At 50.3% G+C, this 27,960-nt stretch overlaps 1 pseudogene; it reads left to right on the top strand.

The window, feature by feature from the left end:
- Positions 1 to 704: 704 nt before the first annotated feature.
- On the top strand, positions 705 to 26,414 carry LOC117018768 (ras suppressor protein 1-like; annotated as a pseudogene).
- The last annotated feature ends 1,546 nt before the right edge of the window (positions 26,415 to 27,960 follow it).

The following is a 27,960-nucleotide window of genomic DNA, read 5'->3' as shown; positions in this document are numbered from 1 at the left end:
GCGTTCTCCAGGGAAACAGAACTCAGAGGCACGTGTGCGTACAGAGAAAGATTTAAGGAACTGGCTCACACAATTATGCAGCCTGGCAAGGTCAACATGGGCAGGGCGGGCCAACAGGCTGGAGGTTTGGAAGAGCCAACGTGGCAACTCGAGTCGGAAAGCCCTCCTGGCAGAATCCCCTCCGGCCTCACAGATGTCAGTCTCGTAATCTACTCGGGCGTTCGACTGCCTGGACGAGGCACCTTCACGTTATGAAGAATTGCTGTACGCAAAGGTGACCAATTAAAATATGACTCACCCTCAGAGAAACACCCAGGATAATGGAGGACCACGCGTAGGCATTGATGCCCCATCCAGTTGACAGAGAAAATGAACCAGCGCAGGATCTAACAGTACTTAGATCACAGGGTGTTTGTGAGGGCTGAGTCATCTGACGGAAAGGGTTCAGAAGGAAGTGTTTAATTAAAAGTGGTTGCAGAAATACATTTTCTGCGTGCTCCCCTGTGACAGGTGGTGTAGGTGTTGAGGATAAAGAAAGGATGTTCTCTGGCGCCAAGGAAGTGAGTCCAGTAGGGACTGACATGGGTGAGTAAATAAACAAAACAATGGCTTCAGTGCCTGAAAAAATGATGTACCTGGTTCTGTGGAAGATACAGGAAGAATCATCCACTTTTGTCCAGGGGAGTCAGGGAAGACTGTACACCATGTCGGCTGAGGAAGAAACCAACCTCAAAGGAAAAGGACCTTACGAGGATGCCACAGTCAAAGGCCAGCTGCAGACTGGACCAAGCTGTCCACGGGCAGGTGCCAGCTCAGCTCAGAGAGGCTGCGAGGTTTGGTAAAGGGTGTGGGCTCCCCACACGCAGTGCAATGTGGGGGCACGGGCCTGTTCAGCGGGGGCACCACCTTTGCACCTCCATAGGAACTGGCACTTGCCGCTCCCTGAGGGTCTGCATTTAAGGAAACTTGACAATGGAAGCAGGTCACGCCGTATGACTGTGGCACCGTCTAAAGGTGACAGGCTGCCATGGACAGGACCTGTCTGGGGAGTTTCACAGCGATGCACCTGGGATTCGGACTCAGACCAAATCGGGTCTTGACGCACGAGGCGACTTACTTCACCCTCTAACCTTTGACTCTTCCTCCGTAAGGTGGTTTTAGAACGCTGATTGCTAATTTTGAGGACCAGCAAGGAAAAAGACACCGAGTACGCACTCAATAAATGAAGTTACTGTTATCTGTAAGGAAGTCGTCATCTCTCTTCTTCCTCCTTATGGTTTTTTGACAATATGTTCTAAAGAGACAACACTAAGGAATGAGACCTGTGGTTCTACATTGGATATGAATCCAGATTGCAAGTTACCTGCTTCCCCATCTGAAAATGGGGGAAATAATGGTGCCGTTCTGATGAGGTTATTTTGCAAATGAATTACGATGAACATATATGTACAAAACATAACTTGATAAGTGATCAATATGTCTTAGCTGCTTAAAAATAATGCTAATGATCGATGTTAATATTGTAGAGACCTGAAATTGCAAAGAAGGCATTGGAGAAATGTGGACAGGAAAAGAACGGGGCACATGGGCACCAGTAGGAAAAAGCTAGAACGCCTCTCAGTGGCACACCTTGCCTTCAGAGGGGGTCTGGACTAAGTTGGGCAGCTGCATACCTAGACGGAAGGCCAGCTGCTCCCCCATAAGCCCCAGAAACCACCAAGAGAGACCGGGCTCTCTGCTGTCCCCTGATAAAAGGGAGTGGGGCTGAAATGCTGCCAATCCTGGTGCTGTCTGACATCCAGACCTTGGGAATTATAACCCCAGAAGATGTTGTCAAATACACTCATCAATTCAATCCTCAAGTGGACATGTGTTGTGCTCACAACAGAGCAGCTGCAAACAGCACAACACTACAGTTGGATTTTTTTCTTCCTTTTCTTTTTGCTAAGGGGAGAGGGAAATGTTTTCTGAGCCTGAACCCAGCCCCTCCGTTCTCGAAATGGTCAGTTACTCCTGTCCCACTCTAGCCCAACTGTTTCTAACAAGAGCCCAGCCGCCTTCAGGACACTGGATGATGGACAGCTCCCCTCCTCCCCTCTCCACCCCATGGGGATCCACCTAGTACGCAGTTAGTGGGGCCACAGTCCTAACAGGGAGCCCTACGTGTCAGTCTCACATTTGCCAATGTCCACCTGCGTGACTTCATAATTCTCCTCTCTGAGCCCCAATCTCCTTGTCTGCAAAACATGTATGACAATGACTTAGTTCCAGTAACTATCGCTGTGTAACAAGCCACCGCAAACGGAGCAGCAAGAAACAACCATCTGATGATGCTCACCGATTTGGAAGGTCAGTAATTTGGAACGGACACAGTGGGACACCTGGGCTCTGCCCGTAATGTCTTGGGCCTCAGCTGGAAAGATCTGAGGCTGGGAGTGACCTGACAGCTAAGAGCTAGACTCATCTGAAGGCGCATTTCCTTCCACATCTGAAGTCTGGAGTGGGAGGACCAGTCAGGGCCACTGACCAGGGTACCAGAAGACAGGCGGCCCTGGCAGCTTGGCTTCCCTCCAGTGCTGGGGACTCAGGACAGGTGGGCTTCCTACACAGGGCTCAGCTCTCTAAGGCTGAGTGTACCTGGTTAATGGGACGGAAGCCATATCACCTTGGAAGTCATGCTCTGTCACCTCTGATGTGTTCCGCTGCCTACAAGTGAGGCACAAGCCCTGCCCAGACTCAAGGGCAGGGGTATCAGCCTCTACCTCTGGATGGAGGGACAGTAAAGAACATATGAACATAAGGGAAGGGAAAGACTGTTTCAGCCATCATTGAAAAGAAGGTCTTGCCCATTTCCTTATGGAACTGCCATGAAGGTGGAATAAGATACTGCATCTGGAAGACCCCAGAACATGACATATGCCCATTTACCGCTTTCCTGCTCCCCAGGTTTTGTTCAAGTGCCAAGTACTCCTGGGGATACTGGAAAACAGCCCTTTAGAAGGCTCCCGGAGTCACTTCTCTCCTCCCACAGATCAGAGCCTTCTCAGGTCTCTCAGCACATCTGGAACTGAACTGGATCCGCAAGCCCTTCACTTGCAAATAACCACAATCATACTAATAAACTGCTAATCAGCCAGCTAAATGCCAGGCCCTATTCTAATGCAACGCTGGAGCTCATTTCAATTAGCACAGTCCTTAAAGGTGAGGATTAGTATCTCTGTTTTACAGGTGATTAAACTAAAACTCGGTGACAGTGAGTGACACCACACAGCAGCCAGACCCAGTACTCAGACTCACCCAGGTCCCCCACCCTCCTCCACTCTGTCACCCGAAATGCTCGGAGGTCACAGGCCCTCAGAGACAGTCAGCTCTTCAGTGGTGTCCTGGTAAATGTTTACCAACCACACACACACACACACACAAGAAAAATATTATGTGTATATATGAGATATATGAGTATCAGTGATTTACATCTCATGCATTTATAAAATTTACTGACATAAAGGATATGTAGCCCATAATTTACAAATAATAATAAATGATATACTACTTGTTATTAAAATTTCTACATACCATGTTTCCTCGAAAATATGACCTAGCTGGACAATCAGCTCCAGTGCATCTTTTGGAGCAAAAATTAAAAAAGAGGGCCGGCCAGGTGGCTCAGGCGGTTGGAGCTCCGTGCTCCCAACTCCAAAGGCTGCCAGTTCGATTCCCACATGGGCCAGTGGGCTCTCAACCACAAGGTTGCCAGTTCAATTCCTCGAGTCCCGCAAGGGATGATGGGCTGCGCCCCCTGCAACTAAGATTGAACACGGCACCTTGAGCTGAGCTGCCTCCCGGATGGCTCAGTTGGTTGGAGCGCGTCCTCTCAACCACAAGGTTACCGGTTCGACTCCCGCAAGGGATGGTGGGCTGCGCCCCCTGCAACTAGCAACGGCAACTGGACCTGGAGCTGAGCTGTGCCCTCCACAACTAAGACTGAAAGGCCAACAACTTGAAGCTGACCGGCACCCTCCACAACTAAGATTGAAAGGACAACAACCTGACTTGGGAAAAAGGCCTGGAAGTACACTGTTCCCCAATAAAGTCCTGTTCCCCTTCCCCAATAAAATCTTTAAAAAAAAAATTTAAAAAGACCTGGTCTTATTTTAATATGACTCAGTCTTATTTAAATATAAGACCCGGTCTTAAGTAAGACCGGGTCTTACATTAATTTTTGCTCCAAAAGACGCATTAGAGCTGACTGTCCAGCTAGGTCTTATTTTGGGGGAAACACGGTAGCCAAGAGGCTCTTACAGAATTGCATGTCTTGAGTTTTACTCAACTTTTACATCTACAGCCAACCTGTGGTTTCAGCTGATAAATGAGTGTAGCTCTAATACAAACGTCGGTAGCTATTTTTTGTTAGTATCAGTGAGTGAGATGAAAACGAAACAACAAAGACATCCATGGGAACTTCACTCATTCATCTATGACGTACCGATTTCTTTGCTGAATTGGGTCTGAATTTTTACATAATCAAAGAACAGTTCCTTAATTTTTCTGTGCTCTATTCACAAAACAATGGCTAAAGATGTGACACACTCTTAAGTTTAACCTGCATTATTAACATTTTCCCACTACGTCCCATTATTTTCTACACAGACAATCCACAGAACAATAAACCTAGCCCTGATGTGTATGCAGCATTTGCTGATTTCCATGCTGTTACTATTCCCACCACGCCGATTTCAAGCTACCCACGTGACAGCCCTGCGTATCGAGGTGGGAAGAGATGAGCAGCACCACAACTCTGTATACTTTTGTGTTTCTACCTTACAGACACAACAGACCCGTTCAGAGCAAAATAATTTGGAAGTGATGAGTTTTGAGTATTTATTATCTTTGTTTACAATAAAATGTATCCAACTGTCTGTTTAAATTTTCATGACGACTATATTTAATAACCACTTTGCAAAATTCCGGAAAATGGAGCAGTGAGCAGCTTTCATTGGCTGCTGTGAGTTAGGTCCAGCCCGCCACCAGTCTCTTCTATCTGCATCTGACCTCCGCTCACTCCCGCTATGCCTGCTAACGAACCCCTTCCTTTGGGGCTCTGTTTACCTTCACTCCCAGCATGCTCTGGGCCTGCTGCCAACATCGGATATTGTCAAGTAACATAAATATTGTCCTGTCTGTCATTCGGAACTATTTAATCCTTCTATTTCTCAAGGTCACAATACATTTCTCTTCTTCTGCCCTAAAAGGACTTGCCAGGTCTCTCTTCCCATCTCCTGTTGGTCAGAGTGCAGTGTATGATGAAGCCTTGGTTTCCTCCAGTTTGGCTGCTGAGAGAAGTCACCTCCGAGTGGTTCACTCCACTGCTGTAAACGCAGCCGAGCCCTTCTTTGAGGTGCTCCAGAAGCAACTGGTTCCGTTTTATGGCCATGCTGTAACTCATTAGGGCTGTGTTTCACTCTGGCGTTCTCTCATTACAATGGGCAGAGGGAGCTCTGCTTCTGGGAAGCTCAGCTCTAATGAGGGCAGAGTGTTCATTCAGCACAAACACAGCTCCTAATAGCTCATTAGGAAAATTGACTCGTTAGGCAGAACTCTTGTCCTCTCACTTTGACGGAAGATCTGAAAGCCTTCCCTTCCGTGAGGGCCAGGGACACGGATGATCCATCCAGGCCCCGGCCAGGGCTGCCTTCACCCTGGAAACGCCTCAGAGTTCCCTAGTGGTTAAGTGGGGGGGTGGGGGGGTAGACCCTCAGTGTGGCTGACCGTCTGCCCTGAGGAATAGGCCATGGCTTTCTCTGCCTGAGTGCGTGTGCACATGCTTGTACAAGAATGGGGAAGAGAGATGGAGAGAAAGGGAGGCAGGAGCAGGAGGGCCCTTTGCTCTTATGTCAACCCTACTGCTAGGAGCAAGATGTGATCACATGGTTGGGAATCGCAAAGTTTCCATCCAGTCTCATTCTCAGAAGGGAAGTTCCCCCAATCCTCATCTTACAGGCTATTTCCTCAGCTCTGGGTTAGAGTCCAACTTGGGCCTCTGACCTCCGTGAAAATCACCATCATTAGTATGATAATTAAGACCATAGTTTCCCTGAGTCACTGGGAACAACATTCCAGTTCAAGGACACACAGATTGAAGCAAGCGTGTATTTATTTACTCAGTCGATCGCTGTCACCAAGTTGCAATCACTGGTACTATGACCTTACCAGCACTTTTCCAACATTATAAATGTACTTTTAAACCCAGAAACAATTTCTTCCAACAACACCTCCATGGAGCCCAATCTGTGAAACTGGCAGAGCTTGTGTGGTTTAGAGGAGGTGGGGGGCGTGGGCGGGGCCCACGCATGACCTCTGCGTCAGTGCCGGGCGGGGGTCTCCGGGGGGGCTTCTGGGCTCCGGAGGGCAGACTGAAACACTGCCACGTCCCAAAGGCCCAAGTAATGGACACACCCTTTGACCCAACAATCCTAATTCTAGGGCCATGCGCTGATAAAAGAATCAAAGAACCAAAGAAGTTCACCCACGGATGTGCAGCTCATCTTCGTCCATAATTTTGAAAATCTGATAAGGCTGTTATTGATTAAACAAATTAGAGTATGTATATACAAAGTGGAGTAAGAAGTTACCGTTAAGAAGGATGTGGACTGATATTAACAACATGGGAAAATACCCTTTCATATTGGTGAAGGGGAAAGAAAGAGTGCGCGACACGTGACATGGTTTGTAGAAAACTTTTCATATCGTTAGGCATGCATGGAAGGACGCGCATCAAAATGTCATCCTTTTCTGGGATGTAGGATGATGTTCTGTCTAAAAATTATTTATAATAAGCACATATTACTTTTACCAAGAAGAGGAACACCCAAAAGTTTACATAAAGGAAAGAAAGACATCGCTGCTTTTCAATCCCGTTAGAGTGGCGTTCACCTTCTTTGATGGATTTGAGGCTACTGAACTTTTTCAAAACAACTGCAACCTAGCAATTCTTTCCTTCCTGAACCCTAAGACGTTGCTGTTGGCAGCACCTGGCACCCTGGCCTGTTTGCCTCTCGGGACCTGGAAAAGCAGTACGTGGGGACACCTTGTCACGTGTCTCCAGGCTGGAGACCAGCATAGGGCATGTGCCCGTCTGAGCCGCTGGGGTGTGAACTGGAGGGAGGGGTGCCGGCGTCTGGGCCTCGGCTTGTCCCACTATTGTCTGGGGGTCTCCGTCTGCCTGCACGTCATCTACTCGTGGGCTCAAACGGAAGAGCCGGAACTCACGACCCAAGGCCCCCACGTATGCCCAGCATGTCTGTGCCTACAAAGCCATGCCCGTCTGCCAGTGCGGCTGCAGCTCCCCGCGGTGTCCTGAGGCCACACCTGCTCCTCAGGCTCCACGCCCCGCCCACCTGACACTGGGCCCTGGGACAGGAGAGCTGCACTGTGTTCGGCTGTGAACGGAAGAGGCCGCTGTACTGTCTGTCACAGCAGGCACAGCTGGAGGGTCTCTGGGCAGTGGAGCTCATGCCCCCTAGTCACCACAATTCACAGGATCCCAGCAAAAACAGCTCCCTCGCCTCCTGCGGCCCTCTGCACTGGGTTTGGACACCAGTCGGGGACCTCAGCTGGGGGGCAGACACCAGGCTTCCCCCAGGAGCCCCTCCCTCAGGAGCCTGTCAGTCACCATCCCCCTCCCAGGCCCTTCCCCTCAGAACTCAAGTGCAGGCCTGTGCACGGCTGGGACATGCCAGATCTATCCTCCACTACCTTCGTCTGCTCCCTTCAGAATCTTTTCCAATTTCGGAAAACAGAAACCCATGTATCCTTCTCCAGCCCAAGTAACTACAGGCTGTCTTTACAGGATATGTGGAGCTCTGACGCCTATCACCCTGCTTACCAGTGGCCCTACCTGAAAGGGAAGGATGAGGGAAAGGGCTTCTCCATGTCCTGGGGCTGGTGGGGCCCAGCTCCATGCTGGACGGGCTGTCTCGCTTCAGGACGGCTAACAGACGAGCGAACATGGCTTTGGAGGTTGTCCCAAACTCTTGCATCAGTGATAGATGAAACGGACTTGGATTTGGCCTCTGAGACTCCAGCGGAAGGAAGAGATTCTACTGTCTCTGCCTGGGGAATGTGGGACTCAGCCTGCCCATGTCATCGCCACCTCCTTCCTCAGGCACAGCCTTTCCCAACAGCATCCGGTCAACTCCCCCTGGCCTGGTGATCAATCAGTTTGGTGAGTTCCCGAGACACCTCATCTAGACCAGCCTTGAGCCATCACTCAAATCATTTATAATTATTTTTCCTTCCAAGAACTTAAGTATCATCTCTCCCAAAAGGCAGAGGCCCCTTGTGGCTCTGGCCCTGCCTTATTCATCTTCATACCACACATGAGCTGATCCCCAAGGTATGTTTGTCAGTTTCATTTACTTTTCTGGATATAAATTGAAAAATATCCAAAATGGATTAATCATTAGAGGCTCTCACTTTTCTATTATAGAGTATATTCATCTTACTATAAAATCAGCCTAAAAGGAGACACCTTTGGAAATGTTTTTACAGAGTGTCTGATGTCAAACAGCCCTGCCTCTACCCAACAGAGATTACAATGTACATTACAGGTGAAATCACTTTAAAAATGATATTTCATTATACCAGTTAAGCCATTATTTGTACTTTTTAAGTAATGCTTCATTATGTATTTTAGCATTTAATGTATATTTAGTATTTACGTTTTAGTGTTAAGAGTATATACATGTATATATATATATGTATATATAAAATCTATTTTAGTATTACTAGTTTATTACTATTACTTAGGTTATAACTATTATTTTTATTATTATAATCAGTAAGAGTAATATCTAAACAAGCAATGTTTCCTTTCTGATTCTACCCCATGTCTTTTATTGCTTATTAGACACCAAGCCCGTTTCCACCTGTTATTACATAGTCGTGAGAGGCAAAGGAGGTCCTGAAAACAGTAAAGGAGGAGACGGTGAAAGGTTTCCTCAACCCTTGAGGAAATTCAGCCCGGGACTCAGTTATGACTGGACGCCTGGACACTGATGAGAAGGAGAAGGATTTATTTTCAAGTTAGTGATAAACCAGAAGTTAAGAGGGACGTTGTTTTCAAAAGCCTGAATTTATACAGGAAGAAAAGAAAGTTTTAACCAGATACTGAAACAATGAGAACATATATAACACTTAGGATAAAATATAAGACCCTTCATTCTGTTCCTTATTCTTTGTAGCGGGGTCCTTTCTGCATCTCACTAAGGTGACCCAGCACACACGGTGTCCCTGACGTACAATGGTTCGAATGATGATTTTCCAACTTTACAACGGTGAGAAAGAGACACACATAATAAACGCCTTGAGATATTCAACACTTTGTTATAAAACAGGCTTTGTGTTAACTGATTTTGCCCGGTGTAGGCTAATACAAGGGTTCTGAGCACGTTTAAGGTCGGCTAGGCCAGGACGTTTGGTAGGTTAAGTGTATTAAATGCACTTGTGACTTAACGATATTTCAACCTAAGGTCCACCACACAGGTGTATCAGGACGCCACCGCATCGTGAGGGGAGGAGTTCGTGTACTCCAGACTCGGGAGCCCGCTGTCTCTTCTCGCACAGAAGCCGTCTGCTCTGGACGCAGGACTGGAGTCCTGTGACTCGAGCTGTGAGCTTGGGAACAACTCTTCAAAGAACAAGCCTCAGTTTCCCCATCTCAATGATACCAGTCATAACACAGTGTTATTGCAGAGACTAAGAGATACTTGTGAAAATACTTAGTATCTAGGTGCTAGGTAAGAGGATTCTGCCACATCTTCTATCGCCTATTAGAAACCAAACCAGTTTTCATCTATGACCATCGCATGTACGATTTCTTGCATTACTAAAGATAAATACTCTTGGTAGACGGTATTTGAACAAAGGGCCAACCCAGTTGTACAAATGAATCTGCACTACTCGACTGTCCTCTAACACTGAACACTTAGGTTACTTTCCACGTCCTGGACAACTACTGCTGGGCGGAACATCTCCTGTCAAACGGGAGCAGTGTATTTACAGGACGTCACGTGGTTGGAGACGCTGAACACGGCTCTCGAGGTAAGGGAGAGTCTCGGAGTGGGACTTCTCGTGGCAGTCCACCATGCCAGGCTGCTCATGCCAGTCTCAGATCCCCCGGGGCCTGTGGCTGTTCCTGGGATGGAACGATTCACTCAATCCATCCAATCTCCCCATCCTGACACCTCTCCCTCTGTGACACTAGTAACGACTCAAAGGTCTCTGTGCAGTTTCGCTCACTCTGGTCTGTAGCCAGGAAGCTCAACTGCTTAGAAGACGGTAGTGCTACCAAGGCCAGAAACCCTGAATCTCAGCCTCTCTCCTCCCCCCACACTAGATTACCTTGCCTTATTCTTCCACAACACCCCACAGCTGGCCCGTCTGTCACCCCACCTTTGAATTCACTGTATTATCAAACAGTACAGTGGAGTAGAAATATTGGAGTATCTGTCATTAGACAGAGGATTCTCACCCTAACTGTGCCACTTTGGAGCAGCGCCCCAAGAATCATTACATGATCTCTCTGAGCCTGTTTCCTCGTTGAAAACAGAGTTAGTGACCCCTGCCATGCAGGGCCTCTATAAGGACAGTGGGATCGGGACAGAGCTCTGGGCAGGGATTCCGCCCAGGAGCCATCCCTACGAGACGCCTGCCCCAGGGAAGGCGACGTTAGAGCGCGGTCCTCAGCCCCATCTCCAACCCCCGCTGATCCTTTCCCACTGTGACCCAGGTTCCCGTGTGGAAAAGTGGCCCTGAGTCACGCTGCTCGGCACTGTTCCCCAAGTGCAGTCTGTCCCCTCCCACCACCATCCTGCTCCCTCGCCCAGGTCAAGCCCCAGGGCCCTGCAACCCAACGCAGCCTAGTCTGGAGTCACTGGTTCAAGAGCTCGTGTGGCCCGGTTACGTCTCCCTGAAGAGCTGATCCCCGCCTTCCCCACGTCTGCCTCTTCCTCCTCCGGGCTTCATAAATGTCCCTTAAAATCCCAGGCTGACAGCTGGATTACATTTCAGGGGACAATGAGGATCGCTGGCCTCTCTTCCAGGATCCCAAAGCATCCACCATCCTCTCACCAGACTCCCACCCACCCAGGAGCCAGGCATCGTTGCTCTGCCATGGACAGGGTGACAGGTCACAGGAGGAAACAGCACAGGAAAACGGAGCTGAACAATATGGCCCATCGCCCCTCAGGACCAGCGCTTCAGATGGCTGCCCTGCAAGGACTCCGGCGGGCCACCTGCGAGCTGTCACATGCCGGGTGTCAGAAGTCCCATGAGGAAAAGGATGACTGTTCCCTGCGGTTTCTCACTGTATGGGGCAGCAGTCATCAGGGAGTGGTCACTCTAAGGTACCAGGCTGTGAGTCCCCAGGCCTGGGAGGAGACATGCATCCACGGCTCACACACACAGAGCCACGAATCCTGCCTGGGTCCCTCTGCACAGTTCCCGCTGGCCTTTCCCTGGTCTCCTACCTTTGTCTAGCGGTGTGGTTTTGAACGAGTCCTATAACCTCTGAGGCTCAGCTGCCTCATTCATAAAACAGGGCTCTTACTAGCCGCCCTGCCGAGACTACTTACGATGACCCAGTACATAAACATCTGTTGAAATGATTACAAACTGTACTGGACTCAGGTGAGCGGCTACAGTTCTCATCCCCTGGCCGCCCACTGCCAGCCAGTGTGTGCGCCCTGATGACCCTTTCTCTTCTTTCATTGGGAAGACACCACCCAGCTGGGACTAAGGGAAGAGAACACAACGGAAAATAGATGACAGAGAGACTATTTTTAGTCTGCTCTTCTTAACATCTCTCACATGTTTCCTGATGATTCATGCTGTACCCAATTTTGTCCCTGCAAACAACTCCCTTGTTTTAATATACAACGATCTCTGTAGGATTTTTTTTTCGTGCTTGTTTTTCAAGTGGATATATTTGATTAGAGCCAAGAGTGGAGTCTCGTCGGAAAGAGCTCACGTGCCTCTCTGTCTCTGCTTCCCTCCTCTCCCCTCCCCGCGCACACACTGCTACCTCCACATATTTTGTAAATAAATAGATTGATCCACTTGATATAGTTCAAATGATTTATGTTGTAGAGTAAATCTAAAACCAATAAAAATGGAGATCACAAGAATGTGAGTCTATTTAAAGAGGACTGATTATTTTTAACAGTTTCTGCTTACTCTTCACACCTAGTTATGCCTTTCAGTCATAATCACCGACTGCAGTGCGGAGGGTAAAACGCAGCCCGTATGGTTTACTGTCATGTTCCCACGTCCCCCCCTCAGGCTTACACCCCCTCCCTCGTCCTCTGCACCAGATGACAGGAAATGTTTAGCATCCACTTGAAAAGCAGGAGGAAGAGGGCAGAGCTGCACAATTCCCCCACACCGTATTTTATATCTCTGGAATATAAAATACACTTTATGGGAAATGTTGCACAAGACAACCGGCAGCCCAGAAAGACGGCTGCTTTACAGGAACGCGCTGTCCCATCTGGTCCCCGATGGCCTTGCTGGCGCCTCATTCATGTCCCCTTCTCACACATGCTTCCCTAACTCTCTCCAACGTGTCACACACACTGCACACACCTGTCACTCCGCCTCTGGCCACCGATACACTTGGGCTGTAAGGGGCCAGATCAAAGAGCCAGGGCGCTGACGCCCAGCCTGTCACCACTGACAGCCTAGAGCTGGGTACCCAGCCCTGCCCCTCCATACCTGGTGGCACAAGCTGAGCCACACCCACACTGCCGCCTATTGGGACTGCACCTCAGGGGTTCACTGCGGTACCCTATTCATTAACCCCCCACCCCTTTCCTGCCTCACTGCTCCTCCAGTGTTTCCTGCGATGTCCTACAAAGTAAACCATGCATGCTCACGTCTCAGGTCTGCTTTGGAGAAACCCAGGCTCAGACGGTCACTTTGCCGGCTCCCTCCCCCTCTTCATCTTCCACGCTCTCCCACCCATCGATGCCAACCCCATGCCAACCCCACTGGAGTTTCCCTGGAGCGTCCACACCCTCTGGGGGTGCTGCTCGGAGCCTGGCCCTGCAGGGCAGCGCTGTCACACAGTCAGGCCGGCCTGGCCCCTCCCCAGGGAGCTGGCTCCTCCCCAGGGAACTGGCTCCTCCCCAGGGAGCTGGCTCCTCCCCAGGGAACTGGCTCCTCCCCAGAGAGCTGGCTCCTCCCCAGGGAGCTGGCTCCTCCCCAGGGAGCTGGCTCCTCCCCAGGGAACTGGTTCCTCCCCAGGGAGCTGGCTCCTCCCCAGGGAACTGGCTCCTCCCCAGAGAACTGGCTCCTCCCCAGGGAACTGGCTCCTCCCCAGAGAACTGGCTCCTCCCCAGGGAACTGGCTTTCTCTCCAACCAGCGTGACCAAGAACCGCAGCAGGTCGGGCCGCACGTCCTCTGCAGTGGTGATACTGTCTTATCCAGAATGATTCTCCTGGGAAGGATCTTACACAGGGTCACAGGCCCATGGAAGTGACACCGAGGGTTGGGAAGCTTCCTGGAACCCTTCCAGTTACTCAGGTAGGCAGACACCCTTCCAGGCCAATCCTAACGGCACCCGTGGGCTTTGGAAGGAATGTCTCTATTGTTTGCTTGTTGGTTGTTTGTTATGGTTTCCTATCCCTCAGCGTCTTATTCTAATGCTATTTCCCTCACCACCTCCCTCCTCAATCCAGGTCAGAAGGAGTCTCTACCTTTTCCATATTCCTATAGTATTTTATTGTCCCTTTACATTACCTGGCAATGTCAGTGATAACAACATGGCAATAATTATCGTTATAATAATTAATAGCTGACTTCAATTAAGTACTTGCAATATGTCAAACACGGTGCTAAGTCCCCCACAAATGCAATTTCACCAATTCCCACAATAACTCACCCCATCGAGTCCTGTAAGAACCGGTGACGTGTGGATTACGTGAACGGCCGCCAGTCCTTACCTTCTCCCCCATGGGCTCCCTGTGCCTTGTCACTTTGCAGCACTCACCTTCCCACTGTGGGCAGGGCGTCATGTCACTGCGTGACTCAGACATGCTGGTGGGCTCATACGTGCAGTCAGTTACGACCAGTGGAGTATTAGCAACCGTGAGGCAAGGAGAGGCCTGGAAAGGGACTTCTGTGTTTCTGACACGTGACACATGGTTTTGGAGCAGGGCTGATTGTCCCAGCGGACACCAGCCTAGGTAAGTCCACCGCCAGCAGACCCCCAAGACACGTAAGTAAATCCAGAGGGCAGAACTGTTTGGCCAAGAGCAACCTAAATTCCTGACCCGCAAACTCGTGAACAGAACACACGTTCAAAGTGTGAAGCCTCTGAGTTTCGGGTGGGTTGTGAGACAGCTTTACCACAGCCATGGATAAGGCCTGCATAACCTCGTTTTAGATCTGAAGAAGATGAGACGCAGAGTGGTCAAACTAAACGACAGCAGTCACACTTCCAGGAAGCTGCTGGACGTGTTCCCCAGCCAGGCCTTCTCTATCTCGCTGGCTGTAACTGTCGCATCGAGGAGGACAGTAAATCACTGATATTTATTTCCTAATTACCCTGTTTCCTGGCCACAGTAGAAATCCAACCAATGTGTGCTGAATTATGTTACGTTCAATTAAAGGAAATCATAGGTTCATTTCTAAAATTAGAGCTAAGCATACTAAGTGGGAAAAAACATACAGACACCGCTTCCTTTCCTTCTTTACCGAAGGACAGGCGAGTCATACAAAGGGGCATCTTTTCAAAGGCACTGACCTTTGAAATACTTGTGAGCAAGATGATGTGGTCTTCGGTGTCTGCTTCAAATCATTACGCGAAGAAAAAGGAACGGCAAAATCCTAGTCATAGCTGCGGGGGCCACGAAGCCCCACTGCACTAACCTCTCCACTTTCAGCAACTCGGAAATTCTTCCAAAGAAAACGCTGACGAGAAATAACGGTACGCACTTAGCAAAGGGCACTGCTTTTCAGTCTCGCCTGAGGCACTACCTTGGGTGGGTCCTTTTACCCTGAGCTTCTATCTGCCCATTATCAAGCAGAAGAGGAGTTTCCTGAGCTTGTCCCCCCAAAACAACTGGTTTAAGAAATGCAGTGACAGCCCCCCTCCCACACAGGGCCTGACTCACGTACAAGGACCCTTCAGCCCTTGGAGATAAGCCATCCACGTCGGCTTGCATCAACGTCTGCGAGTGGGATGTGTCCCCTATGCCCGTGAATGACCCCCGGTTGTCTGCTTTCCCTCTCGGGCACGAACACTTATTTCTATTCTCTGTCTAGGTTCTGGGGAGTCGTGTGCTTAGTGGCACAGCAACATCAATAGACTCCACTGTTTTATTAAGTTTATCAAGTACCAGGGTATCTTGTCAGCAGCACAGAATTCCAAAATCTGTCTTAGCACATTGCAGAGCAGCTGTGTGAGCACGTTTTGATTCATAACTTATAATCTTATTCAAATGCATTTACTGCTCACACTTGGGGACTCACTGGGGGTGCACAAGCTTGTCATCACGCCTGTGCTGTCACCCAGACGCAACGGCTCTGCTGATTACAAGTGTGCCTCCCGGCAGGGCCCCCGTCCCACCATGTAAGCTGCTCTTCACGGATGATCTTCCATCCTTCAAAACATGCCTCGTGGTCGCCACTGTTTCCTGGGTAGCATCTAATCTCCTCAGCCCAGCACAGCGTCTCCCTCTGTGATGGGCGCCCAGGACATCCTTCCACCTTCGTCTCTCACCTCATCCTGTGACGACCGCGCACGCGCGCACACACTGCTTCAACAATATTCGGTGGCTCGTACTCCCTCGCCAGGTTACATTATGTGACATCTATTTGCTTTTACGCACCTCTGCCCTCTGCTTAAAATGTCCTCCCTTCCCCACCTGTATTTTATCCATGTAACCAACTCTTACTCATCTTTCAAAACACTACTTAGGGGCCATCTTCTTGGTAAGAATTTTCCTGATGTCTCTTCTTGCCACGGTGATTCCAAGCCTTAGGCCAGTGGTTCTCCACTGGGGGTTATATATTTCCCCCTGGGGACCCTGGGCAATCTCTGGAAATGTTTTTCATTGTCACTGCCTGGGGTGGGAGGTTGCCACTAGCACCTAGTTGGTAAATGTCAGGGGTGCTGCTAAGCACCCGACAATCACAGGGCAGGTCCTTCTGGGCGGGTCATCGGATCCGACGTGGTAGCAGCGCCCACAAAGCTGAGACACCATATCGCACCGTAGACTAAAGCAGCATCACTGCCCGAGCTTCCTTCTCTGCAATGCTTTACACCTGTGCATGTCTGGCATTACACACATCCTTTTGTAACTATGCGCACGTTCCCACCAGCGCAAGATCGGCCACCTACAGCCCACTGCGCAGCCACGCAGAGGGTGTGTCCCGCCCTTCACATCTGGCCTAGGACTGTTTTCACACCCCCCACAGAGCTGAGCAGGGACCACAGGTGGCCTCCTGGCCCACAGAGCCTAAAACATTTGCTATGTGACCCCTGCACTAAGTAGGTACGAAGTCCTTAAAGGCAGCGCTGTTTCTTATTCCTCTTGCTCCCAAGCATCGAGCACACTTGCCTGCACACAGCAGGTCTTCACCGCAGGTTTATGCAATCGAACTGCATTTAGAATGGCGGCTGATTTGCTTGTTGCAGGCCCAGCCTTTCACTGCCTGGGGACCCGCAGGGCAGATCTGTCAGGCAGAGAGCTCGCTGAGGTCACATGCAGAGTCTGGGACACGACCATTAGACAGCAGAGCAACCTGGCCAACAGGCATGATTATCACACTGTGGGCTCCACCAGCTCAATGTCCCCAGTGAAGCGACCAAACGACAGGTCTCCTTCCATATTGGCAGCAATGGCCACTGCACAGATTGTTCCCCTCTGTACCTTCGTGCAGACAGAAGTCAGTCTTTTACATTCGTGCTGATGTAAGTGTGGTCATCTTGCCCCCAACCTGGGAATCTTATCATGTAGACGCGTGGTGAGACCCCCTGGTGGCTCAACATCATGGCTGGTGAAGAGAAAGGAATCTGTGACCCACAGAGAGCAACTACAAAAAATAAGCCAACTACACTGGGTTGCCTTTGTAAGGGCAGCTGGATAATCCAACACAGTGACCAAAGAACACAGTCAACTTCCACTTTTACCAGAATAGAAGAATCCTACTTTTGCCAAGTAGAAAGGAACTAGAATGTAGGGTTACTGTGAAGCTGAATGGGTTAATGTACAAAAGGCAGCTTCTGGCAGAAACTAGATGCTCAATAAATCCTAATGCTGTTTTACCCCCGTCTCACAGAGGAGGTGACTGAGACTCAGATAAATGGAGTTCGTGGTTTCGCAGACAGTAAACACCCATGCTGGCTTCCAAAGCCCAGGCTGAACTGTTCCCATGGCCTCACACACTGGCCAGGGTGGGACATGCACAGGAGGCCAGACAGCAGAGGGCAGCCAAAGGCACGTGGACATGAGCAGCATGGTTTGGGGCCGTCACTGTGTTCACTGCAAACCCTCCAGCAGGAGTGTGATGGGTGTGACAGGATTCAGCTGGGGCTCGGGCAGCTTTCTAGATGCACAGGAATAATAAAGTAAAACTGAGAAGTTTGCCATGGCTAGTGGTGAGGCTCAGTAAGAATGGGGGTGCCCGAGACCCACTGCAGGCACGCGGACATCTGGGGCCTGAGGCACCGAGTGAGCTCAACCCCGACTGACGGATACCATGAGGCAGCTGGACGTTCCTTCTCCAGTCAGGAGAGTTCTGGCAATTCCGGGGGCTGGCGGAAGGGCACAGGCCTTAGAAGCCACAACAGGGAAGGGCGGCGGGGGCCGCAGGCTCCCACAGGGCTCACCTCCTCTATGAAATGGGAGTTCTACCTTGTATGCATCTTGCCACATTTACACCTCCAGCTATGACATCTCTGGAAGGCAGACACAGGCTCTTTGGACCTACTCACAGACTGGCTTCCAGAGATAGAAAGGTCCACGTTGTAAACCCAGGCTTTGAGGCCAGATAAACCCGGGTTCAAAACAGGGTACCACCGCTGTCTCTGGGAAAGTCACTGACCTCTCAGCACCGATGCGAAAATGACCACCGTCCATCACGGCCTCGAGCCTGGTGGGCGTAAGAGATAAACAGCTGACACACTGAGCAAGTGCGCAGTAGCCGTGCTGATTATATCATTGGGGTCAGTCACACTCTGCGATGACTGCTCGCTGTCTGCCAGCCTCGGGCCGAAGAGGACCCGTTTCAGAGACAGGCTGAAGGCCATGAGCCCACACTACTCCACTTCTGACCTCACCCCGCTGCCCGTTAGCCTGGCTGTCACGTCAGACTATTTGGCTGTAACACACCTACACCGCTACTCAATGCACCGTTGCTTCAGCTCTTAGTTCTGTGGTTTCCAAATAACTGACCTTTCAGCTTGTATCCACGACTCCCTCCCGCTTTATCTGCTATCCTGGGCCATCTCGCCCGGGCGGCGGACTGGCTTCCGTCAGCCGGAAACACTCTGGAGCAGTTATAGCTCACTGGGCTGGGTGCTCCTTAAATCCGGAGTTTCTAGGCCGTCGGTTGGTACTGCTGCTGCCACTGTATTCTGTGGGTGCTGTATTAGGATGCTTCCTCTCCACCGTTCCGCCGATGTCACTGCATCCTGACCTACGCCACTAGCCAATGAGAACATGGCACAAACGCCAGCCCTTCACCATCAGGGGTCTCCCTAACCCCGTCAGTTCTCTGGGTGGGAGAAACGCAGTTCTAGAGGGTCTGGTGCATCCAAGCAGATGCTCCCACACCGACGTAGCCACCGCCCTGGAACCTGCAAACGAGAGGCATCTAGAATGGAAGGGCATGGCAGCCAGAGCCATCGAGGTCACGAAGAAAATGTCATGAAATTTCCTTAAACACTAATATAAGTGTCCCTGATGTCTGCTTTGTTCTGACTTTTTATAAGCAGTCAACACTTTTTATAAGCAACAAACACATTTTTATAGAAATGCGATTCCCATGCTTTGGGCTTCAGTGGGTCCTTGCAAGTGCTGTTCAGTTCCTGTGCTGAGCCCTCGGACAAACGGGGACAGTGTGAGGAAGTGTGACTACTAAGCTCTGCCCCAGAATGCATGACGGCTGTCATTAATGACATTATTCCCACTTCCAGGCCTCGGACTCCGTCCCCACTCTCTTTGCTACTTTTCATAACCCCCAGCCAGCACGTTAGTCACTTAGTTTTATTATTGTTCCAAAATGACCCTCCAGAATTTCTGCAGCCCCCTCCGTAGTTGCATCTGAACACCTAGGTAAGCGGCTATTTGGGTTCAGTCAAAGCCACGAGCTCCATGCCGTTATACAGACGTTTACGATTGTGTGGGAAGCAGGGGAGGACTGGGCCGCAAGGCCTGAGCACAGAGATGGAAGCGCTGAGAAGCCAGCTGGAGACGGGGAGGCAGTACAGACACTGGACAGCCGGAAAGCATGAGCAGCATGGGACTGAGGGGACAAAGGCGGTGTCGTGGAGCCCAGTGCCGATGTCAGGAGCTGGAACTACAGTGGGACTGCTCGCTAGGAGCTGGTGCCACTGCCAGGAAGGCCACCGGGGGCAGAGCGAGGAGGACAAACTCCTCGGCCTGGTCCTTCCCCCAGCCCCACCGTCTCCCACGGCCTCCTACTGGCCAAATCCAGACAAATGCCAGCTGCCACGGGCTCTGGGAAATGCCACCCACATTTCACTGTCCGTTTTTAAAAATTTTCCTCTTCTAGATTATGATAGGCTCTCTTCCCTGAAAACTAGAGGTTTTTAGCATTAACATTTTAAGTCATTTCCCCTTGGACGACGGCAAACCATGGGGACAAAAGGCCGTGTGTAAGGTCCGTGGGGCTGAATAGCAAGGGGCTGAGCTGTATGCACAGAACCACTGACGACCATACAGGGCACTGACACGACAGCCCGGTGGTGGCAACGGCCAAGGATTAGATATGGGGCTCAGGGGGCCGCAGGGACCCCATCCGCTGCCACCGGCTTCCCCCCTTTGCTCAGTCTGACCAAGCTCCTCCCCTCAACTGTCCTGATACAGTGAGAAAAGCCGTCAGCATGTCCAAGTTCTAGGTCTGGGTGCATCACACCCTACTGTTCTCCTCCTGATACTAATACTGGTCCCAGTCACCGAGGCTTCCCGAGCGAATTGCACTCTGTGAGGAATAAGCTACTACCACCTTCAAGTGACTAACGAGGAAACGGAAACCCCGACAGCTTAAACCACACTGCCGGCCTGCAGAGCCCACAGACGGTGGAAGCAGGCCGTATCTGAACCCCTTCCTGCCCTGCCTGAGAAGCTGACCCAGCACAGCCTGCTGCCTCCTATTCACTGTCCTGCTGGAGGAAAGTCGCTTGACATGTTTCTGTTTCCACAAAATGGGGACGATCCACGTCGACCTTGCCAGCTTTCCACAAGTGGCTGAGATTCCCAAAACAGACGATATAAGGGAACATGTTTTGGAAACTCTCAGACCTCCTTGCTTTCTATCTTATTATCTCCGCCTTGGCTTCTAACGGGCGTGTCTGATTCGTAAGCCTCTCCGGGGGGCAGCTGAGCTACTATTTTTGGCCTGCCAAGCTGCTTTCCTTTCTCACCAGAATGCATGCTCCATTTGGGTAATGGCAACAGATGTGACAATGGGAACAAAACTCCTGCCCCCACGCTCTAACCCAAACATCCCAAGAGACGGTTCCAGAACTCATCTCCTCACATCTGCTCCTGGACAGGGAAACGTGAGAATGCCCAAGCCCTGCCTCACTGTCATTTACTAACCTTGATCCTCTCTGCTAAGTGCTCCTCGTACGGGATCACTTTTCCTTTCCACGGTTTTGAGTCCTGCAGTGTTGTGTCCATATTATATTAATAAAGGCCCACAGGGAAAAAGTGATTTGACGGAGGTTAAGAAATAATTGTAAGAAAATGTTTTGACATTATGGTAATGCCTGTCAGTGTATTATCCCCAGTTTAAAGTTAATCACCAAAATTATATTGCAATTTCAAAAATGCAATGAAATAAGATTTGCTGACGTATGAATAATAAAGAAACCGAGAGCCAAGAGCTAAAACGCAGTAAACTTCTTCTTTTACCTTTTGGCGTTTCCTGCCAAAGGGCAAAGAAATAAATGGTAACTTGGGGGGCATGTGGATCTTGGCTAAAAAAGTGGGTTCACAATCCCAAGATACAGAGTGGGTCTTTGTCTCCAAGCCAACACAACCAAGTACTGAGATACAAAGTCGAAATTTAAATCCATGCCAAAAGGTTTCCAAAAAATCTGGATGTTTGTCATTATGTGGGCAAGATATTTAGACACTTTATAAATTGCTCAGTTTTCTTCTAAAATACTGGTGTTTGGCCCGAGATCTGACTTTATGCTTCCAATGGCCTGTCACGACTTTTCTGATTGTATGCCCAGGCATCACCTCAAAATCAAACCCAGCCTATCGCATTTCCCTCCAAACCAATTCTGTTCCCTCTGCCAGTAGGAACAGCCTTTTCTCAGGCTCTGACAATGGAAATCAGGAGTCGTCTTTGACCTTGAAGTTTCAGGCCATCAATTCACATCCAGACCCACCATTCTTTGGGGCCATCCTCCAAAAATAAACATGGCAACAATCTCATCCACTGTGCACACGCTTTTTCTATAACACAGGCTCCGGCTATTAGGTGCTTTTCATACATCATCGTTGGCCCTCAAAACAACTTTGTAGGATGGATAGTATTATCGCAGTTAAAAGATGAGTACAGAGAAATGTGGGGTGATAACTGGCCTAGTCGCTTGTTCGTGCTGGAGTAGGTCTGTCTGCTCCAAAGCACACAGAGCGTTACAGGGCTGACCTCTTAGAGCTGATGTGAAGACCCACTGAGTGCCTGGAAGAGAGCCCAGCACACAGCAAGGCCACAGGAGGCACTTACGATTGCTACGAGCTACTACTTCATTCTTCTTTCCTGCCACACTCCCGCGTGCCTGCCTTGGTCCCCACTGCCAGTCCTTCTCCTGCCACTCAGACCTTCCTGCCTGGACAGAGTCCATCCCTGGCTCTCTGACAGCCCTGGATCGGTCTCTTCCCTCCATGCTGCACGCAGCTGCTGGAGGAATCTTCTCAGACACATTTTTGGGGGTTTCGAGAAGATTGTGCCCCATTCAAATTCACAATCCTTTGATGGCTCCTCATTTTCCTTTTGAAAAAAAGTTCAACCTGAGCCTGCCCTCCAAAGCCCTCTGTCATCTGCCATCTGCAATCTTCCATTGTCCTGCCCTGTGAACTAACTCTTGGCTCCAACTAGGCAGGTGTGTTTCCAGGGCTCAAGCTGGCCTCTCCGAATTGCTCCCACTTTACTCTTCTACTTCACTACGACCCAATTCAAATAAGTGATGCCTCCTGCAGGAAGCCTTCCAGGATCACCCCAGCCTCTTCTAGTTAGCGTTCCCCTCCCTGGCCTTTCATGGTGCTTCTTCTCCACCTCAAACATGTGGCACTGATCAAACCCTGCCTCACACTGAGCAGCTTTCGCCGTCAACCACGAGCAGTGTGACCCGGTGGGAAAGCACGCACTTCCAGTGATGATGGACTGGCGTCTGAATCCCCAATCCGCCACTAATTATCAGTGTCATCTGCCAGATGCCTGACAGGTGTGTGCCAATCTTTTTAGTAACAGCTTTAGTAATAGCTTTCATTTACTAAACACTGCCTGTGTGGCTAAGGGCCTTAAATGTGAAATCTGAAAGGGAGGTGATCATGCTATCCCGATTTTAAAGAGAAAGAAACCGGGGTCCAGGGAAGGTAAGTAATTGGGCACTTTACGTACTTAAGTCCAAAAGCTGGTAAACATGAGTTGGGATTACTCTGGGATCAGAAAAGAGGCTTTCGTTTATCTCGGAGAGCCTTTCCTGTAGACCTTGGAACACGTTCCATCCCTTTAGCATTTTCGGGCACCTGCGATCAAACGCTATGAAGACCCCTCCCCACCCCGGCCTCTGCCATCCTGTCACCCCATTCCCCAGCCTGCCTACTCCTACCCTTGCCCAGCAGGGGGAGTGGAGGAGGGAAGGAAGGGATCCAGTGTTTTCACTGGGCGTCTCAGCTCACCCCAGGGAGATGAGAGATACTGGGAACTTCAGAGTTGGAGGCGCCTGGAAAAGTGCGGTCACGCCTCCGAGCTACGGAGGCAGAACCTGAAGCTGGGACAGAAGAGCCGGTGCTTCCTGCCTCCCTGCCTAACTCCCTCACTCTTCTCAACACGCCAGGCGGCCTCCATCCACTCAGCTGAAAACCAGGCACCTTAGGCTTTGAGAGAGACGTCCTTTCATCCATTTCAAATCTGTGCCATTTAATTTCATGAGGCAGAATAAATAGGAACACCCCCCTGGCCTTCAGGGAGCCCTTCATGACTGCACTTACCTCCACCTGGTCTCTCCCCATCCCGTCTCTGTAATATAAAGCTCTAATCACCCACATTCTCGCTGCCAGCAAGATCCATCCTGTCACCTCTGCCCCCAGCTCATTCCTGCGGCTTCTAATCAGATCGGCTGCCCTGGGCTGGCCTTTCACCCTTTCATTCATATCCTCATTGAGATATGACAGCCGGCCCAGGCTGCGGCATCCAAAGCGAGGATGTGCCACTGATTTATAGAATGGCGTAATAATATTTCTGCATCTCATTCTCCATCCCTTTCGCACAGCCATGTGTCTTCTGGCAGCTCTGACTGCCACTGGGCAGGGAGCAGACGTCTTCATTGAGCCGCCCGTAATGACACTGGCTGTAGATCTCGCTCCCTCTTTTACCTCTTTCTCTCCTGTTAACACAGACATTGCAGTGACATCAGAGGCCGCTGTAGTGCGCGTGGAGTTTAGATGGCTGCCTGCCGGTGAGCAGAGCCTGGCCCTGTTATGCAGTGAGGATAATTGCCTGTCACAGAAATTCCTGAAAGCAGCTCTGGTCCCCACAGCACCTGAACCCCCGTTTAAGGGTCAATGTTTGCTACGAGAGGCCACCTGATACTCTGCCACCTGAGGAGGCCCTGGATTTCAGGGCAGTAAGTCCGCTCTCCGAGACGAGCACACACTGATTTGCTGAGCGACGCAGAATGGGGCAGGCAGACTGCGCTTCTCTCTCAAGGGTGTCACTGATGCCACCAAGATCAGGTCAACCTGCTGGTGGCCTTTGGTTCTCTCTGAACATCTGCAACTGAATCCTAATGCCAACAGCTATATTCCCAGATGTTTTAGCAAAGAACTCGAGTGTATAAAAATGGTAACTGGTTGGGGTCCCATGTACACCTCAGAGAGTCTGTATCTGTCAGGGTTCTCCAGAGAAACAAACCCCAGGGGAGGGGGGAGGGGTCGGAGAGGGGGAGGGGGAGGGGGAGGGGGAGGGGGGAGAGGAAGTTCATGTCCAGGAGCGGGCTGACTCCACGGTGGGGACCGGCGACCCTGAAATCCACGGGCACAGGGGAAGGCTAGAACTTCCAGGCGGGAGCAAAGGTCATCTTGAAGCAAAACTTCTCATTCCTCAGTTTTGTTCTTAATGTCCCCCCACGGATGGGATGCGGCCGGCGCACATTACCAAGGATACTCTCCTCTTCCCGCAGGCCACGGAGCTAGACGCCGATCGCCTCTCCAAAAGACCTTCCCAGTCACCGCTAGGTGAGGGTTTCATTAAATAACTGGGTACCACAGCGCAGCCCGGCTGCCACACCACACTAACCATCACGGAGTCAAAGACAACACGCGGCAGTATGGGGGCCTCCTTTTCAATCCCCACCAGCTCCGGGTGCCCCTGGCCGACGGGAAAGGTCAGCCCTGAGCTTTCAGACCCAGCAGCCGGCCCAGGACCATCCAAACGCATTCCTCATCCCCGCACCCTGGATCACGGATTCCCTGATACGCTGGTGACACGTTCAGGCTCTTCTGTCTGGATTTTGGGACTTGTTTCCCCACAGGACTCTCAGTATCACACGCAGAGTCCTACTGGGACCCAGTTCACTTACTTCACGGCTCCTTCTGTCCGCCCCAACCATGGAGCGCGGCTCCGCGGGCCGGCCAAAGCCCCGCCAGGAGAGGAGCAGGACTCAGACCAAGAAAAGTAACGTATGAATTGTCAAGGAGGGATAGGGATTGGTCTCTAGTTGTTCAGATGAGGGCTACGTGGAAGGGATTGGAGGAAAGATTTCAGGTGTAGGGGTCAAAAAAGCCCCAGTCAACATCTCAACGCTTCCACTTGTTTGCTGTGACCTTGGACACATTATTTAACCTCCCCACGTCTTAGTTTCCCAGCGTGTCTGGTAGGGACATAAACCGACCTCATGAGCGTGAGGAGATAACACTATATGCTCTGCGAGTCCAAGGTCTCCTCTTTCGGACCACACTGGTAAACTGCAATTCCCAGGCCCCTTTAATTAGCAGGCAAATGATGTGTTCTCACCTTTTAAGGGGGGCTGTTCCAGGTATCTACTGCTGTGTAAAAATCTACCCCCAAACGCAGCAATTTCAAACAATCACCCTCAGTGCGTCCTGCAAGACCCTGCTGTTGTCACGCCCAACCCATTAGGCGCTGCCCTCCAGGACCACGTCTAAGCCTCGGGAAAAGTTGGTGGGAGAGCAGGGAGCAGAACCAGCCGGAAGTGGACATGAGTGAGCACAGCGCCCCCAACACGCTGGCTGTCCACGGCCTGTTCTCCTCACCCCACGTCACACCACGGGTCCTCGGCCACCACAAGCCCACACCGTGCAGAACCGAAGCCTAACTTTTGGAATAACCAGATAGAGGAGCCGCCCACAGATCAGGAGCCTTCAGAACCTCGCGCACCGGAACTAGCCAGGAACAGGCTGAACACTTTGCCTCGAGGATGTGCTTCCCTCCAGCTCTGTCGGTCCTTGATTTGACTTACACCAACTTGAAGGAACATTCTCTTCCCAGAAACCTCTTCTGCCTGACTACCCTGCGTGCACTCTATCTAAGTGCCCATGATTTCGAAATCCTGCCGCCGGATACCGGGAAGCTCAGAGTTGCCTCCATTGGATAACGACCTGATCCCGCTACCTAAGGAAATCGAGGGGCTTAGTCAGTTCAAGGAGCTCCACATTCAGGGGAACCCCCAAACTAGGTACCTTGGATCTGACTGATCAGAAGCAGGTATTCAAAGCAGAGAACAATCCTTGGGTCACCCTGATCGCTGACCAGTTCTAGCTTGCCGTGTCCCGTTTCTGAATATATTCGTTCTGAGACACACACGTATCTCTACAGCAGACACATGCACGCAAACCCAGAAACACCAAAGAAAAATAATGACCCATCGGAAAAGATCAGCTGGAAACCCCTGACAGCCAAGAACAAATAAGGGGTTGGCATGGGCTGAGCTTCTGGTCACTTCTCTCATTATTACTTCTGTTCTCTCTTGCTCTGTCCCACAAACAATTACAACTGATCCTGAGCGAGTCTACCTATATGCGGATTTTTTTCAGTAAACACTGTAAGTGCAAAAAATAAAACAAACCACTAAGCGTCATTGACTCTGCGTGTGAGTGTGCACTTTAGGCAGGGCTAAGGGACAGCGTGTCTCTTTTCCACGTGGCATCTGCTGGGACAGCTTGACTGGAGCTACAGGATCCACTTCCAAGACTGCTCACTCACGTGGCGGGTAAGTTGGTGGCTCTGTTTCTCTCCACATAAGCTTCCCTACAGGGTGACGGGCTTCCTTGCACGGTGGTGACAAGATTCCAAGAGCAAGTGTTCTAAGAGACGGGAAAAGGAGGCAGCCAGCTCTTCATGTCTGGGCTCGGCAACTAGCACACTGCTACCTGTGCTGCTTTCTATCAGCCAAACGGTCACAAAGCCTGTCTGGACGCAGGGACAGACATACACTGCACTGCCGGACAGGACGGGAGAGCGTCAAAAGGTTTCTGAGCCTGCTCAATCCACTAGCATTCCCGTCAAAATGGAGCAACAGGACCAGATAAACCTCCCACCTGAAGCAAGTGAAAAACCGATACATGAATCATCATTCAAGACAGTGGACGTGGGCAACTAAGAGCACTGGTTCCCAAGTGATGGCAAACAAAAAGGGGAGCCCCCTGATTGTCCCAGTTTACTACCTGGGGTGGGGAAGTTTTCAGGACAAAGGACAGGGAGCGAAATCCAAGCAGAGTCCAGCCTTCTCTTTCAGTTGAGGACATAAATCTAGGTGTCTGCAAAAGCTAAAATGGCTAGAGACTGTGGGGGAAACTCAGGAAAAGAAAGTTCCAGATAGCTGCAGAAATTCCCCATCAAGTATTCAGCTAAATACGGGTCCGGGCAGGTATGTGGAACAAAAAAACTGTCTGAGACAAAGGAAAGACTCACGTGCAAGGACTGACAGGAACGGAGCCTGGAGATCCCTGAGGACCAGGGATAGCACTGTTCCCCAATGTCACAGTGGAAACCTCGTAATTTAAAGGGCAGAATACTAAGAAATATCTTGCCTCGGTAGTGAGGAAAATTAGCCTCCCACTAAATACTGCTCTGGACCCACCCCACAGAGCTGAAAAGAAATGCTTGAAAACATCAAAGTGTTTCCAAATAATTTCATCACAACTTAGAACAAAACTCAGAAACATTTGTAAGAATGCAAAAATATCCAGCACCCTACAAGGTAATGGCACCAACAATGTGCAGCATCCAATCAAATATGACCAGGCATACAAAGAAGCAGGAAAATACAACTCAAAATGAGATATTCAATCCACAGAAACCGACCCAGAAATGACACAGATCACAGAATTAGTAGGCAAGACATTAAAACAGTTATAAGGGTTGTATTGATATGTTCAAGAAGACGCAGTTAAGACTGAACATATTAAGGAAAATATTTTAAAAATACCAAAATCAAACTTCCACAGATGAAAAGT

This window comes from Rhinolophus ferrumequinum, chromosome 28, assembly GCF_004115265.2.
Source record: "Rhinolophus ferrumequinum isolate MPI-CBG mRhiFer1 chromosome 28, mRhiFer1_v1.p, whole genome shotgun sequence".
NCBI classification, from domain to species: Eukaryota; Metazoa; Chordata; class Mammalia; order Chiroptera; family Rhinolophidae; genus Rhinolophus; species Rhinolophus ferrumequinum.
The sequence above is the reverse complement of the archived record's forward strand: the minus strand, read 5'-3'. Positions and strand labels throughout refer to the sequence as shown.